Below are 17,573 nucleotides of genomic sequence, written 5' to 3'. Positions count from 1 at the left end.
TTTGGTTGCATATCAGTCTGATGCTACCTGTCTAAGTGGGCAGTCGTTGACCAAAATAAGCTGGACAGTGGACCAGACTTCATGTCAATAATCAAACATCTAGCTATACAATACTGTAAAGTGTGTTTTTGTTAAAACATGGTTAAATGTTTTTACATACATACATACATACATACATTTACATACATACTTTTTACATACCAGTTAAGTGTATGTCTGTGCTTGTGTGTATTGATCTGTCCGTTGCCACATATGTGACAAAACGAGTAACTGTTCAGATTGTGTGTTACTGTAAAGAGTAAATGTGAGAAATAACCTGTGTGTGTGTGTGTGTGTATTGATTTTGCAGTGTTAATGTGAGACTCCTGCTGTGTATGTGTACTATGGCTAGAGGGAGCTCTCCTCCTCTTATTCTCAGAGCCAGATGTCCTGCTTCATACACACACTCATTCAAACCCACCAACATCTCTGATTATAAAAGCATTTTCACACTTCTTTGCTAAGTTGCTAGGTTGCTAAGGAGTTACTAAGGCTATTCTGGGTGGTTGCTTATATATTATGTTTTTTAGATGTGGCTTGCTTCCCTCTTTCAATGTAAGTTTAATTTGTACCTTAACAAATAACACTAAACCATAGTGTAGCTATAGGGGGAGAAAGAGAGAGAGAGAGAGAGAGAGAGATGGGGCCAAGGGGGCAAGGCCCCTTCCAGCCCATGGCGGTCATCAGCGATAGAGACTGGTCCCATGAGGCCTTGCAGAAAAGACAGGAGAGAAGGAGTGGTGGGGGTTTGTAAGGAGAACAGGAGGGTGGGGGGGTAGTGAAAGGAAACAAAAGGATGAACAGAGCATCTTCCACACATCCGTAACTGTGTGTGTGTGTGTGTGTGTGTGTGTGTGTGTGTGTGTGTGTGCGTGACAGGACACGGTGTCATGGTGCTGTCAGTCGGACACTCTGTGGCCTTCAAGAGCCGCTGTTCTTAGAGACCGCAGGTGGCCTCCGAATACAAAGATTGATCCGAAAAAACAAACGAAAGGTGTGTGTGTGTGTGTGTGTGTGTGTGTGTGTGTGTGCCTGTGTATGTTTTGATTCTGTAGCTTCAGGGTTTTTGAAAGTATTTGGATGGTTGTTTACATCACTTCCTTTTAATTTACAGTCAGATATGTTTTTTTCAGTGCCTCTTGACAAGCCATTTGTCGTATCTGTCAGGCAAATCAGATGTAGCTCTTTCATAGTATGTCTCAGTTCTCAGTATGTCTCATATATTACACGTTTCTCCAAATTACATTTGCACAAATGAGAAAATAGAAATATGACTATAAAGTGAACGAAATGGACAAATAATTTGATGCTAAATAAATAAATAATAATAATAAACCGTCATTGGTGCATAGGTGAAACAACTAAACTAATCAGGCTCCACTCAGCATTATTTTTCTTTTTATTTAACACATGCATTTGATCACGGCATAATGGACCGAAACAATGCAGCATCTGTGCGCAGGAGCATTTCAACAACATGTGTTTGCTTTGCATGTGTGGTGTGTTTTTGAGAGCTAAGCACAACACAGCCCAACACAACCCAAAATACACTTCCCATGAACAAGAGTGCGAGAGAGACAGGGGGAATGGTGCTTGTATGTGCTGAAAGGTGGATTTCTGAATTAGGTTCTTTAAATGGTGCTAGGCTGGGAGAGGAATATTGATCTTGAGCTAGCCTCAGCTGGTTCTGAGGAGGCTGTGCGCGAGCGTGTGCATGTGTTCTTTTTAGCGTCTTCCTGCACAAAGCTGTTGTGTTTTCACCAGAAATAAAGCCAGAGACACATCCCAGCATCCTGCAGTATGCGTAAGTGTGTAGATATATCTCACACTGCTGAATTAGATGCTCTGCAAAGGAGAAGGCCAATAAATACAATTAACACTAAACCCCTAAGGGAAAATGTAAAGCTGTGAGTGTGTGTGATCGTTTAGGTGGTCATAACTATAATTATGGAGTGATATTGTGATGATTTGGTTGTATGTATGGTATTTAGACGTGATTATCTAAAAAAAATAAAAAATAAAAAAAATCTGCAGTATTTACTCTATTTTGCAGAGTAATCTCACTGCTAAAAGTAGTTTTCTGAATCTTTTTCTTTTTGTCTTATTTGTAAAGTACTATATGTCAAACTTTAATATGCATAGACCTACATTTAAGCTTAATATATTTATGATCTATTTTGGTTTCGTATTCACTGTGTTGCCTGCTTGTTTTCTCTAGTTTCCTTTGTTGTTAATTAGTTCTACACACCCGTTCCTTTTATCTTGATTACTCTCTCCATGTATTTAAGCATGGAGAGAGTTAATTTGTCCAGTATCATCAGTGTTAAACATGGTTTTGTTTATTGTTTCTTCCTTCGATCTCCTGAGTTTCCTGTGTGGATTTGATAAAGGCTGTTTTTGCTATCCACTAGCAAATCAGGAAGAGTGATTTCATTCCTTGCTAACTCAAATAAATACATGATATTACTAAAATGACAAGTCTTCTTCCCCTTGTTTAGGAAAAGCCCCTCTGGTCCTCATCATCCTCCCCCCAGATGATGATGTATCGCTCAGGCTTTGAGTCCTTAAGGCTATTATATCGCAGGAAGCAGCCTGACGTGCTCCAAGGCACCCCGGAAAATCAATACACCAGGGGTCAATTACAATATTTAGTCCACGTGACTTCCAGAGCAAAATAAATCTTTTGTATCAAAAATTCCGGCCGCTTTTGTCTAACATTGCTTAGCTTTGAAGTCCTGAAATAGGATACGGAAGCAGAGAGTACAATTCAATATTAAAATGATCATCAGTGTGTTTAACGTCATGTGACAATGTGTCAGATAATATTTCCTGTCAGCATTTTTGTGAAAGTGGCAAAATGTATTCTCACACTTTCAGATTGTTAAGGCAAGCATCAATTCCTGCATCTGTTGACGAGAAGTTTGCTGCTACAATAAGTTGTATAATATATATATATATATATATATATAATATAAAGCTAAGAACCTTTTAGAATTTTTCATTTATTTATTGAAATATTTTTATTTATTCTTTGAAAACAGTTGTGGTATACCATATTACCTCATATCTTGTTGCAGTAGCATTCATTTCAGTAATGATGGTATTTCAAATTTAATGGTAAACTTTTGAGAAGAGTTTATAAACGGCTGCTGAAAGCTTCTAAAATCTCATAATTTGTTCAGGAGGAGGATGTTTTTCATTGTATGTATTTTTAGTGGCTGTTTTCTTTTTGTGCTGTGTCAGGAGTTTTTTTGTCAAAACGGATAAGATAAATCACAGAGCAAAAAGATAAATGAAGATGTACGAAACGAGGATGAGCGATTGCATTTCTGTTTCCCAGAAAAACTTTGAAACTTTTAGCTGATTGCAGCTTTTCCCTCCCATCCCTGTCTCTCTAGCTCAGAAACACAAAGCAGCGCTGTGATGAATGGTTTTCAGAAATATGCAAGCTTGACGGAGGTGGTGCAGGGCTGGACTGATCTTGATTTACTGTAGGTAAATTTGACCGAACAAACTCTGCCAAACTAAACTAAAAATAAAATCAACATTTCTCTCTCTCTCTCTGTCTCTCTGAGAGATAGCTTACAATAATATTAGATTTATTGGTAACACTGTTCCGTCATTAATGAATAACTACACAGGAACAAATGAGTAACGCACTATTAACGTTCTGGTTACTATTATTAACTAATAAGAAACTCTGATTAACTACTGTATCAGATGTTTCTCCTAAAATTCCTTATGACAAATGGAAAAAAAAAAAAAAAAAAAATTGAACAACAAATGAGATGTCAGTGTATGAGCTACAAAATGAATAAGAATATCAAAGCTCAGATAATTCGGATTTGGAAACATTCTGATTTCAGTCTTTGGTTGCTTGGCAAATCTGAAAACAGTTTTTTTTTTTGTTTTTTTGTTTTTTCCCTCAGGAAAAACATCTTTGAAGCAAGAGACTTACAAACAAGTGTCCATTTGCTATCCATTGATGATAGGAGAAACAGCTGAGATATTAATATATTCCCCCCCTATGGGACTGTCTTATAAATTCCACCTCTCAAATAATCACATTTTTGTTTAGTGGAACACTCTTAAGACTTGTTGAACATCTATAAAGCATTACACATCTTATAAAGTTTCTTTAATTAATTATGACAAAGTTTATAAAATACTGTAGTATTCCTATACACATTCATATTTAATAGTGTTAAGCCGCTTCAAAATCTTCAAATGTTCAACTCTTACTAATAAATCACACAGATTCAAACCCTAGTGAGCTGCCTTGCTGTCTTCTGTCTACATAGGCTGCAGTCTAACCAAAATGGAGCCTCATAAGTGACTGATATCATGGAATACTCTGCATAGGCAGCTACACAAAATAACGCTCCTCACACAAAACACACAGAGACTCGACTCACAATTGACTCCAATTCAATGTAATGTTGCTTAGCTAAGGACGTAATACTATAATGTGTATTCTATAATTCAAAGCGCACACTGAAAAAAAAATGACTTTTTGACGCTGTTCACTTTATTTAAACAACTTATTTTGATTCAAGACCATTGTATTAGGTTTCTGGTTCAAATTTAATTGCTTCATGTTAAATTGACTTGAAACAATTTCTTTTTGACTTAACTCGATGTTTTCATATTAAAATAACATGTTTCAATCAAGTAAACCCAACCAGGACTCAATCAAAAAGGACTTTCACTTCCCATCATGCTTTGCAAAGGGGCTGAACTGGGAGAGTAAATGTTGAAATAAAGTGTTATTTTAAGCAGTTTTTAGCGAGATGAGAAAATGGAGAGACATTTTAAATGTTTATTGTTCTATTATGTTGGTATTTAAAAGTTTCTGTTAGTTAATAGTTTTAGGGTTACCATTGTGGTGAATTGTTGCACTTGTGCTTGGGTTGAGGACCTGCTAACAAAATTTCATATTACTTTAATATTAAAGTATTCACTATGGTAGTGCTCTGGGTTGCATTTTCCAAAAGCATTGTAAGCTTATGATAACCGTAAAACCATTACCACCAATGGACTTATGATCAATTTAGGCTTTACAATGATTTTGGGAAATGCAACCTTGGATGAAACCAGAATCACTTTTAGATTGCAAACACAGAACATCACATCACAAAAGTTATATAAATCATAAGACTAAACAAGAAATATTAATTGTAAAAATCAATGTATATGAAAACAATTTATTTTATATAAACTAAAACCATTCAAGTTAAATGAACACAATTGATTCTAGATAGTTTAACATGGTTGATTCTATTGGATTTTACTTGTCTCAATCATGTGGAACCACTGTCCATGATTGAATTGAGTAAGTTGGACATAACTATTTTACATAGATTCTCCCTCAGTCAGTTATGTTGTCACAACTCAAGGATTTTGCATAGATTAAAAATAAACCTTTACCCCCAGTTTCACAGACATGACTTAAGCTAGTCCTAGACTAAAATGCATGTTTGAGCTGTTTTAACTGAAAGCAACTTGCACTGACATATCTTAAAATATGTCAGTGCCATTGTTTTGTCTCAAGATGCACACCAGTAATGTTTTTTCTAGTGTATGTTTATAAAAGATACTTAAATATCCTTATTGAACTAAGGCCTAATCCTGGCTTAGGCTAAACCCTGTCTGTGAAACTGGGCCTTAATGTTAATAAAAACTAAGTTGGTTGTGTGGAACCACTGTCCATGATTGAATTGAGTAAGTTGGACATAACTATTTTACATAGATTCTCCCTCAGTCAGTTGTGTTGTCACAACTCAAGGATTTTGCATAGATTAAAAATAAACCTTTAATGTTAATAAAAACTAAGTTGGTTGTGTGGAACCACTGTCCATAATTGACTTGAGTTAGTTTAAAGTATAATTTTTTTGAATGCACAAATATATTATGTAAAAATAAAATGTGTTTTTTCATTTCGATTTGATTTGGAAACTTATGTGTTGAATGGAATACGTTTATTTCAACGCTATCTCACGACCAATTCGTACGTATTTTACAAGGTGGCTAATTCGTATGAATTCATACAACCTCACTTGTATGAATTCGTACGATTTTTCTAAACCCCAGTGACGGTTAGGTTTAGGGGCGGGGTTTGGGGTAGGTCATTCGTATGAATTCATACGAATTTTTCAACTCGTAAAATACGTACGATTTAGCAAAAAATGTATGAGTGAGGTCGTATGAATTTGTACGAATTAGCCACCTCGTAAAATACGTACGAATTGCCGTGATATAAGGGATATAAGCAATGCTGTATACGGCAGTTCTCTAGGTTTTGGGGAAAAGCTAAAGTCTTATAATTATTTATTTTTTTTTTCCCCTCATAATGGATATCTTCAAAAGTAGACCTACTAAATAACAGATGGATAGTCTTGATCCAGATTCTTTGAAGATTTCGCTCTCTCTCTCTCTTTTTTTTGTATTCTTTACACAGTCCATGCATTAGTCTCACTGTGATTCCAACTGCAATTTATGCTGGAGCCTGTGTGTAGGATTAGATTTATCTTATTTCTTTGAGGCTTAAAGGTCTGTTCTTTACAAACCACTGCATGGGATGCGTGTGTCATCTTAAACTGTTAACATGAGTTCGGGAGCATAAAGGTACTTGAAATTCTGAGATGTTCTGAACTTTCCGCTGCTAAAGTTATGAGGGTCTGTGTGTGTGTGTGTGTGTGTGTGTGTGTGTGTGTGTGTGTGTGTGTGTGTGTGTGTGTTCATATGTGTGTGTCTGCCCTTTTAAAGTACATGACGGGCTCCATATTTAGCAGCTCTGATTGTTAGAAGGGTTTAAAGCTTTTTGATGAAAGTTTGATCAAAGCAACAGCTCAGTGTATCAGAGCAGAGCCTCATACCAGTCAATCTGTACTGCACACACACGTATACATGCACATATTAAAGGCCACATTCACTGCATGGAGATTCATACTTCAAACACTAATTATATTGGCTTATATTATTGCAGAATAAAGAGATGATGCAAACAGTGTCATGCAAGTGCAGTCTCGATATACTAATGAGATCACGAGAAAAGTTTTACATTCTCAGTAAAGTGTAATTGCTGCATGCTTAACAAAATCATTATAGATCGGCATGAATATCCAACTAAAATGACTTAAAGGGGACCAATTATCCCCCTGTTTAAAATTTGTAATATAAGTCTCATGTGTCCCCAGAATGTATCTGTGAAAATTCAGCTCAAAATACCCCACAGATCATTATTATAGCATGTTGTAAATGCCATTTTTGAGTGGAAGCAAAACATGCCGTTTTAGTGCATGCATCTTAAAATGCAAATGAGCTGCTTCTCCCTACCCCGCTTCACAGAAAGGGGCGGAGCCTTACAGCTTGGATACTCTGCCAGAAACTAAAACATCTGTTTGGTTTTGATTATCATCTCTATCGTGGTTACGCTCATGTGACATTGCATTTCTTCATCATCATGAAAGTTGATTATCTGCAAATTCATTTGATTTGCAAGAACTCAAAAAAAAAGTTCATTAACTAAATATTTTGTTAATTGCTATCAAAATGTATGAGTTAGCTAACTCAGCATTTCAAGTTAGAATCAATTAACATGCATGAGTAGTACAAACTCAAAACTTGATAGTTCTGCTTACTTAAAGTTGATGCAACTGATTACCTCAAATTTTTTGAGTTAGCCCAACTTATTCGGGTTTGCAATGTGTTTTAAAGCAACATCAGTCTAAACTTCTGATATGTGGTTTTCTGAGCACACACATCCGAAACAGAAAGCTGGCTGTCCTGTGAGTATTAAACTAAGTTCTCTTTCATGTGTTACTGCCTTTAAACTGTCAAATACATACAAGGTTATGTCATAAACACACAAAGTTCACATGCACAGTCTGTTATCTGTGAATTTAAACAGCAAGTAACAAGAAATCGCATGTGTATATTAGATCTGTATATTAAAATGAAAGCAGTGTATTATACAGCACCTACAGCTATATGCTGTTAAATGCTCTGGCAAGGAAATAAACATGATGGACTGTATAGCTCACTCAGGGTGGAGTCTATGCTAGTCAGCAAGCAATTGTGACGTCACAAAAGCTACAATCTGCAAATTGCTTGTTTTAAAACACTGCTTATGATTTATGGGGATTATAAAAAGAGCATTGGGTGGATTTTTATCATTATAGGGTATTGCTGACACACATTTATGTTCAAACATCATGTAAAAGTGAGTTTTGCATAGGTCACTTTAAGTACCTGTTTTGTTGGTCAGTTAAATTTGACAATAAAGTTTAATAAATACATTTTTAAAAGAAATGCTTTAAAAGAATATACTTTTATTATTTTAAATTCAATTAAAATATATTATTGCTTAAATTAATATTAAATGCAGTTAGATGAACTTTAGAGTGGGCACACTTAAGTAGGACTTAAGTATATCTTTATATGTAATTTCATAACTTCTGTTGTCTTTGAAATATGGTTAATGGGGTCATTAATTGAGAAATCAAATTTTCCTTGATCTTTTGAAATGTAAGAGGTCATTGTACCATAAAAAACATCCTGCAAGTTTCAGAACTCGAAACTTCCTTGTTAGTCCAAAAAAACAAGCTCCGGCAATGACTCGTTTCGGATTTTGTCACATTATGACGTAATAGTGCGACAAAAGAGCACCTCTACAGAATCAGATCAATGCCTACTTCTATATCATCACATCTTTGGCCCTGCCCACTGGCACGTTAGTGAGAGGAGAAGGAGAGAAGAGAGATACAGGATCACTGGACAAAAAATAACATTACCTTCCAAAGGATTCTAAAGTGGTTATTTATTTTCAACTATGTGAATGTCTCAGTAGAGCTTTATGTGTTTGCTCGATACATTTCACTGTAGATTATTTGGCAAATCAGTCGCAATTTCGGCTTTGTCTCAAAAAAAGCCAATGACTAAATGGTCAACTTCTCACTTTCTCCTATAGCATGAAAATAAACTGTTAATGAGTTCTATAATCTTGCCAAAACTCCCATTGTAATCAAAGATGCTGTCTACACTCCGCAATGAATCTCTTATTTGCATTGAGTTAGCATTGTTAGTTATGAAGAAAGCATTCATGAGAGTGCAGAAATGGAGTTGCAATGATGAGATCACTGCATTCATGTGCTCAACAGACATGTCTGTCATCGGCTACAATGCTCATTGCTGCAACCTTTCATGCGATGGGAATAGTCTTATATATAATGCTCAATACTTTTCATGATTAGTTAATCTAGACAGCTAGTAAAAACCATAGTGGACGATTTCAAGAGAGTTCCACAATACTTATTTCATATGCAAAGATGTTAGCCAGTCATAGCAATGGGTGTTTACATTGAAGTCTCACTGCAGATACGTTCCTTCCAACAGAGCGTTCAAATCAGAAGGCTAAAATCAGGGTAGAGAATGGCCTTTTATTTCTAAATTATGACAATTTTTACTGTAAAAATCATATTAACATTATAAGTGCAGTTCATAACCTTTTTAAAGTGTACTACCATATGTACTGTCAAGCAATTATGATAAGCTAAAATATAGGCTATTTAATGCTATATCTATTGAAACTTGTATTTTAACATATTTGTAATTACACATTTGTAAGAGTGATCTACACGTACAACAAAGAAAAACCTTTAAAACTAGTTTGTCTTGATTGAACTTGCTTCTACTATCTCATTTTCAGTCTGAATCTGTGAAAATGTTTCTCTCTCACACACACAAGCACAGTTTTGTCTCCATCTTCTAACATTAGTCGGCTTGTTATATATAGCAGCCCATAATCAGATAATCTCTCATTAGTGTTAAGCTGATTATTTCATTTATCTTAGTAACAGTGACAACAAAGGCTGCTTTTAATTAAGCAGATTGCCAATTAGTTGCTATTTTATTGGCTGCTTTAAATGTGTCCTAACGAATAAGCACAGTGCTGTAATGGAGATCTGATGAAGAGAGAAGCTACAGCTTTGCTCACACTGTCTTCTACAGTATTCTCTCTGTGTGAGTGAGTTACTTTCTCATGACAGAAAGCTAAATGTTATTTTATTCCTTTTGTATTGAAAAAGTACAAAAGGAATAAAATAACATTTAAAACATTTTTTAAAATTAAGTGTAGATACAATTTCCAGTAGTGTGACAGAAGCTCAGATGTTTTCAAGTGTGTAGACTTAGTGTAGCTTTTCCAACAATTGTATTCATTTGTGTCATTATCTCATTTTTGCAGTTTAGAGGTGAAGGTTCATGTTTAGGTTTTGTTACAAATCATAACTGCAAATCCCATCATACAAATTTTGCAACTTCGTAAAATACTTGTGTTTTATCATGAGATAGGGTTGACTTTTACAATAATGGGTAGTCTATACATTTCCATCAAATAGCACTGCAGCATGACAAAACTCTGCATTGTTGTTTTTTCTCTCTATTTAATAGGCTTATTTGAGATGCACCTTGCCTCGCTTGAAATTTTGACAAGAGTAGGCTGCTGCAGTGAGAGGAGGAGTGAAAAGTGCAGCCAAGGCAGACAGTTCTCTTCTTGTACTGCGTTATACACCTACGAGAACAAACGCGGATTTCATGGGATTCACACTCATGCGCTGTGTTGCTAATAAACATAATGTAATTTAAGCTCTGTTGCTTTTTTATGAAAATAAATATGATTAACAAGACACCCATATTACTTGTTATTTAATTCCATTTGAAAGACTTATCAATCATTTTTACTTTAATACAAACATGTACATTTTAATATAATAAATGTAATAAAACATGTAATAATGTAATAAAACATGTATTTTATTATATCTTTTCATGTGACAACACTGAAGTTCAACATGGCACCTCATGGCAAAGAACTCTCTGAGGATCTGAAAAAAGAATTGTTGCTCTACATAAATATGGCGTAGGCTATAAAAAATTGCCAAGACCCTGAAACTGAGCTGCAGCATGCACTCAAAAAAATATTTAACCCCAAAAATTAAAACTTATGTAATTCAATTGCATATAAAATTTCCATCCATTTTAATCACATAAATCCAATGTAAAAAAGTTAACTTTTACTTAAGCTTCCCCATCATGTTCAGTTGACTTGAATTAATTAAATAAAGGTTATGTTAACTGATAAACTGCAATTTAAGCTTGTGTAATACATAAAACTTACTCTTTTAATATAACTTATTCTTACTTGCTTTATATAACTACCTTAAATTAATTTATTTATATTAAATAAATGGTCAAACACATGTTACATTCATAAAAATGTATTGTCTCAATTGCTGCAGGAATAATAAGAAACATCCAATCTGACAAAAAATAGAACATAATGCAGTATTTCACAAGTTAAGACAACTGTTTACAGCAGTTTTGTGCTTTCTCCGAAACTAACACAATGGTTATGGCTCCTTGTTTGACTTTTTAGTTTTAAGTCTGTGTGCCAAAAAGTTCATAGATCAACAAGAAACCAAATTTCAACATCAAGCATTATTTTCATATATTCAAGGTAACATTTCGACATCTCTTTGCATAGTATGGTAGTCAGTTTGTGCTTTTGCTTGTCTGAAACTTGAAACATAGCAGTAAATGGTTACATTCCTTGTAAACGTGTAAAAAAAAACAAAAAACAATCGGGACACTTGGGGAAAAAAGAAAAGCAATTTGAGGGATTATATTTGACTTTACATATAACAGGTTTTCTGTTATCTGTCACATTTCAGCATTTAGACATTCAGCAGCCGAAGTGTCCTACTCACAAGTTAACTTCCTGGACAAGGAATAGCACAAGGGCTAACATCTCTGTTAAAGGGTTAGTTCACCCAAAAATTAAATTTCTTTCATTAATTACTCACCCTAATTTTGCTCCAAACCCCTAAGACCTTCATTAATCTTCAGAACACAAATTAAGATATTATGCGTGTACAACCTCAGCTGCGTAGGAGACTGACATAAAAGGGAAGAAAGTCTTTTTTTTGTTTTGTTTTTTTGCGCTCAAATAGTATTCTTGTCACTTCATAACATTAAGGTTGAACCACTGCAGTCACATTGACTATTTTAACAATGTCTTTACTACCTTTCTGGGCCTTGAAAGTGGTAGTTGTGTTGCAGTCTATCTGAGGTCAGATAGCTCACGGATTTCATCAAAAATAACCTAATTTGTGTTCCAAAGATGAACAAAGGTCTTACGGGTGTGGAACAACATGAGGGTGAGTAATTAATGACAGAAATTTCATTTTTAGGTGAACTAACCCTTTAAAAATATCAGAGTTAGAGGAAGCCAGAAGGTGCATTAGATGTAGTCTCTTGATTTGAGTTAGTGTCATTGGTTCATAGTGTCATCGATCATAGTCTTCAATTCAATGTTTCTTAGGTTTCAAAGTTTCTAAGTCCTTCCAGTGTATCGAAACATCTATGTGAGGTCCTAAAATCTAAATTCATCAGTACCTTCTGGAAGAATTCAAAAGTGAATTTGAGACTCGGAGCATAGCTTGATTGCGTAGATCAATCCAAACAGCAAACAGCATCCAAAGGAAAAACTCCTAAGTGTTGTAGTAGTTTTTTGTAGTAGTTGTAGTACTACGCCAACATCCACTGGCTCATCCTCAGCGCTTTCTTTAAGGGTCACAAAAGGGCCCAGAGTAGTCTCAGAAATTCCTCCCTCAGTTCCTTCAGGATTGCAGTCCTAAGCAAGTAAATGAATGAATGAATAAATATATAACACCTTGTTTAGTTTCACTGAAATATTGGCAGCACACAGCATTATACTATATGTGTAGGTCATTACAAAAAAATATATACAGTACAAACCTGGAATTCTGGAAGAATTCTGGAGAACTGGAAGTGTTGTAATGTCCCCATTGAGATACACACACAGACTCTTTATAACACAGTCTCATTTGAAGTGTATATCTTCGCACTGAAAAATATGACACAATATTAAAAACAGTGAATGATTATAGTTCAATTTTTGTAATTAGTTCCAAAGAACGGTAACGCAATTTACCACACCTTGTCTGCAACTGCAATGTGTGTGATATCTTTTGTCCAGAAGCTCCTTTTCTGCTGAAAACTTTCATTTGATCAACAGTGTATCTGTCCAGCTGCTATGAACGTTGACAGTCGTTATCCGCATTAATTCTTTTATCTGAGAGGAAAAAAGGAAGAAAGAAGAGGTGGAGGCCTACTGTAGAGGAAACTATAGTAATTTACAAAAAAAATCTAATGTAAATTTAAATAACAAAAACACTTACTTAATTTACTGTGAACAGGTTGACTGAATCTCTCCTCAAAATGTCCAAGTTTAATCTTAGAATGTTTTAGTTACTTAAACATATTGGATACTTCTGTGATGCTTCTTCCACACACTTTACGTTTCCACAAAACTCACATATCTGAAAGTCAAAAAACAGAAAATCGACATCAACAATTTTACAAAGAAATTAAACGAGTAAATTTTAGTTTTAATACAAGAAATATGAAAAAATATTACACATACCATAATTGAGTTATTGTCCCACTGATGAGGTTTCTGAAATAACAAAGATGACATACACTTTATTATTATTATTTATATATTTTTAATGAAATTACGACTTGAAAAGAATTCATGTTCCCTTTCATGGACACGACTTTTAACAGGATTTTTATTTTTTTTTAGTTTATATACAGTTGAATGACAAACACACTCTTGTCAATGTTTTGGTATATTTCAAAACTATATTTCAAGCAAAGTAAAATGCACATCGAGATGACAAAGCAGGTATTTATATATATAACTTACTTGTAAAAGTATCTCGAAATGAGCAAATTTACAAATACTTGTAAGACAATATAATATATAGATAACGTATTCATTAACGTAGATAACGTATAAGTTACAATAATGAAGTGTGTTTGAGCAACGTTTTGTCTTATTTGCAAAGCAAAACGTTAGCAAAGAACGCTGAAATGACGAATCTGTTATTAAAAAAATAATAATAATAATAATAACTTGTAATCTATCTAAATGCGAATATGATGCACGGTGCACCGTCAAGTCGACAGCATAACGTTATCTTAAAATGAGCACAGTTACATATATTACTCCTTTTACAGATGAGAAGACCTAAAATAAAAGTTAATAACGGTCAATTCGCTTTAGCAAAAATGCGCCTTCACGCTAAAACTAAGAAAACAAGATAGAATAAACATAAAAATGGTTATTGTTTAAGTTTAAATCATTAATAAACATATCTTACCTTGTAAAACATCCACATCTGTTCATCCAAATCCTCCTTTTCGCCGAGTCAGACAGTAGATCGCCATTGCGCCTTCAGTTGTTGTATTTTGAACTCAGACTTCAGTGAGCATGCGCAACACTTGCATTTGCGCCTTATGGCAACAAATTAAGTATAGTTTATGTAATTTGATCAGGTTGGTCTTGTATCCATTTCATTCATGTTGTATAAATGTAATTTGGAGTAATAATAGGTATTTTTATTAGTTTTTAAATATGTTTTATTAGATTTTTTTGCTTAATTTCAAATAGTGGCAAGAATCATTTTTTTGAGTGTGGTGGCCAAGACCATACAGCGGTTTAACAGGACAGGTTCCACTCAGAACAGGCCTCGCCATGGTGGACCAAAGAAGTTGAGTGCACATGCTCAGCGTCATATCCAGAGGTTGTGATTAGGAAATAGACGTATGAGTGCTGCCAGCATTGCTGCAGAGGTTGAAGTGGTGGGCAGTCAGCCTGTCAGTGCTCAGACCATACGCCGCACACTGCATCAAATTGGTCTGCATGGCTGTCGTCCCAGAAGGAAGCCTCTTCTAAAGATGATGCACAATGAAGCCTGCAAACAGTTTGCTGAAGACAAGCAGACTAAGGAACCATGTCCTGTGGTCTGATGAGACCAAGATAAACTTATTTGTTTCAGATGGTGTCAAGCATGTGTGGTGGCAACCAGGTGAGGAGTACAAAGACAAGTGTGTCTTGCCTACAGTCAAGCATGGTGGTGGGAGTGTCATAGTCTGGGGCTGCATGAGTGCTGCCGGCACTGGGGAGCTAAAGTTCACTGAGGGAACCATGAATACTAGCAGAGCATGATCCCCTCCCTTCGGAGACTGGGCTGCAGGGCAGTATTCCAACATGATAATGACCCCAAACACACCTCCAAGATGACCACTAAAGAAGCTGGGGGTAAAGGTGATGGACTGGCCAAGCATGTCTCCAGACCTAAACCCTATTGAGCATCTGTGGGGTATCCTCAAATGGAAGGCGGTGGAGTGCAAGATCTCTAACATCCACCAGCTCCGTGATGTCATCACGGAGGACTCCAGTGGCAATCTGTGAAGCTCTGGTGAACTCCATGCCCAAGAGGGTTAAGGCAGCGCTGGAAAATAATGGTGGCCACACAAAATAATTACAAATTGGGCCCAATTTGGACATTTTCACTTAGGGGTGTACTCACTTTTGTGGCCAGCGGTTTAGACATTAATGGCTGTGTGTTGAGTTATTTTGAGGGGACAGCAAATTTACAGTTATATGAGCTGTACACTCACTACTTTACATTGTAGTAAAGTGTCATTTCTTCAGTGTTATCACATGAAAAGTTATAAAATATTTACAAAAATGTGAGGGGTGTACTCACTTCTGTGAGATACTGTATATATATATATATATATATATATATATATATATATATATATATATATATATATACACAAAAACATGAAATCAGAGTTTGAAAATCTGACGTTTTAAAAGAGAACAATACATCACGGTTGTTTAAACCAATGAGCATTAAGCTGTGTCGTCAGCAAGTCGTTTCCCATCGTGCTTTTGATCAGTGCAGTCGGTGGAGAGTAACAGTGAGGCGGCAGTGCAGAATTGCTTATATAGAGAGAGAGAGAGAGAGAGAGAGAGAGAGATCTGCCTCATTAGCAGCTGTTTCTATGGGCCGCCATATTGGAAAGGTCAAAGCCGGTCCATGAACATTTGAGAGCAAGTTCACTATATGAATATTCAAGGGTTAAATTGGGCCAGGACCGTCCGGGGCTGAGACCCGGCATATATTTCGACACTGATGCTTGTCTGGTACAAGTGGATTTTTTTGAAAGGGCAAATGAAAAGAATTTTATTTAACTGACCGCGTCTGTATGCTGATGAAAACATCAATAAAAAAAAAAAACAGGGAAGCACCAGAACGTGAGAATGATTCTGATTTTATTACATTCAGTGTAAGTAGTTATTGAAAGTGGATAGTAATATACAATGTATCATGCTGAAGCTATACGAGGTTGCGCCTTTGAGGCTCGCGCAGCTTCTAAAGGAGAAGTCTAAACAATGAGTGCAGCACACACCAAGAAACTTAGTTAACATACTGCATAAAAATCCAAACAATGTAGATTTTATATTTATGATAAAATTAAGCGACATCACATGAATAAGCAGGGGTGCATTAACGCACGGGCCTCCATGGGCTGGAGCCCAGGGTCCTATCCTGGGGAGGGGCCTACTGGCTGCACGAAAATTATGTTTTTTACAAATGATTATTATATGGGAGTTTGCAACAGTGACAACAGCATTAAACCAACTCACACACCCATACATTTTCAGGCAAAGCCCTGCTGTGCGAACGGAACGGACTGGACAACTAGTTTTCTGTAACATCATTCAGTGCGAGAGAGCTGCCCTGCGCTGAACGTGGGTTCAGTAGCCTAACTTTTGCGTGGATATAATCTGCGTGTCATATGAAGGATTCAGTCACTGTTCCATCGGTGCTGCTTTAAAGCATCAATAATTTCAGGAGGTTTAAAATCTGGGGACAGAAAAACAGCAATATTGCTTAAATGTGATAATTAAACTTTAAAAGATTTGATTAATAAAAACGCCAGCACTGAACGTATCAAAGAATAGATGCAGTGCTGTTTTTGAGCGTTTTACATGTCCGTGCTTTTAGAGCAGTTTGCAATCACCAAATAGCCCACATTTATGCCAAGTGCTTAATTTGATCTACTGTCAATGAATAATAAATATTTTGTATAATTTATGTTATTTAGCTATATCATGGAGCTGTATAAACTTGCATTTTGGCAAAGAAAAGTTTTGATGGCAATTTCTTTTTAGCTAGTGTGCATACAGCATACAGTGTTGTAAACGTTAAATGTTATCGACAATATAAATTTCTACATAAATAATTAGCAAAAAAAAAAAAAAAAAATCTGGGGTAGGGGGGCCTACCGTAATGCTGTGCCCCAGGGGCCTTTGGTTATGCGCCCCTGTGACTAAGAGTGCCGTTTTCCGTGTTATTGAAATCAGGATTGAAAATGTGACTTTAATTTCATACAACAGTTCAATAAACATGTAATTAATCACTTGTAAGTCACGTAATGTAAGTCACTTACATTTTAGGCACAATATTTAGTGTTTTTGTTCTGTTTCAGCAGTGACAATAGTTCCAAACAAAGAGCCATAGTGCATCACAGCAACAGTTGTGTTTCAGTACTGAATGATTCAGCGTTTTGAATACAGATTTGTCACAGAT

At 35.7% G+C, this 17,573-nt stretch overlaps 1 long non-coding RNA gene across 1 annotated transcript; it reads right to left on the bottom strand.

Annotated features, from left to right (window-relative positions):
• Window positions 1–12,591: 12,591 nt before the first annotated feature.
• Window positions 12,592–14,482, bottom strand: LOC125254638. Its single transcript, XR_007181710.1, has 6 exons — window positions 14,286–14,482; window positions 13,544–13,576; window positions 13,299–13,439; window positions 13,057–13,192; window positions 12,856–12,964; window positions 12,592–12,730 (listed from the first exon to the last, which is right to left on the bottom strand). It is a non-coding gene; the product is annotated as an uncharacterized LOC125254638 (long non-coding RNA).
• Window positions 14,483–17,573: the final 3,091 nt, after the last annotated feature.

Source organism: Megalobrama amblycephala, linkage group LG19 (assembly GCF_018812025.1).
Source record: "Megalobrama amblycephala isolate DHTTF-2021 linkage group LG19, ASM1881202v1, whole genome shotgun sequence".
In the NCBI taxonomy this organism is placed as follows: Eukaryota; Metazoa; Chordata; class Actinopteri; order Cypriniformes; family Xenocyprididae; genus Megalobrama; species Megalobrama amblycephala.
Note: the sequence above shows the minus strand (reverse complement) of the source record. Positions and strands in the feature narration are given on the sequence as shown.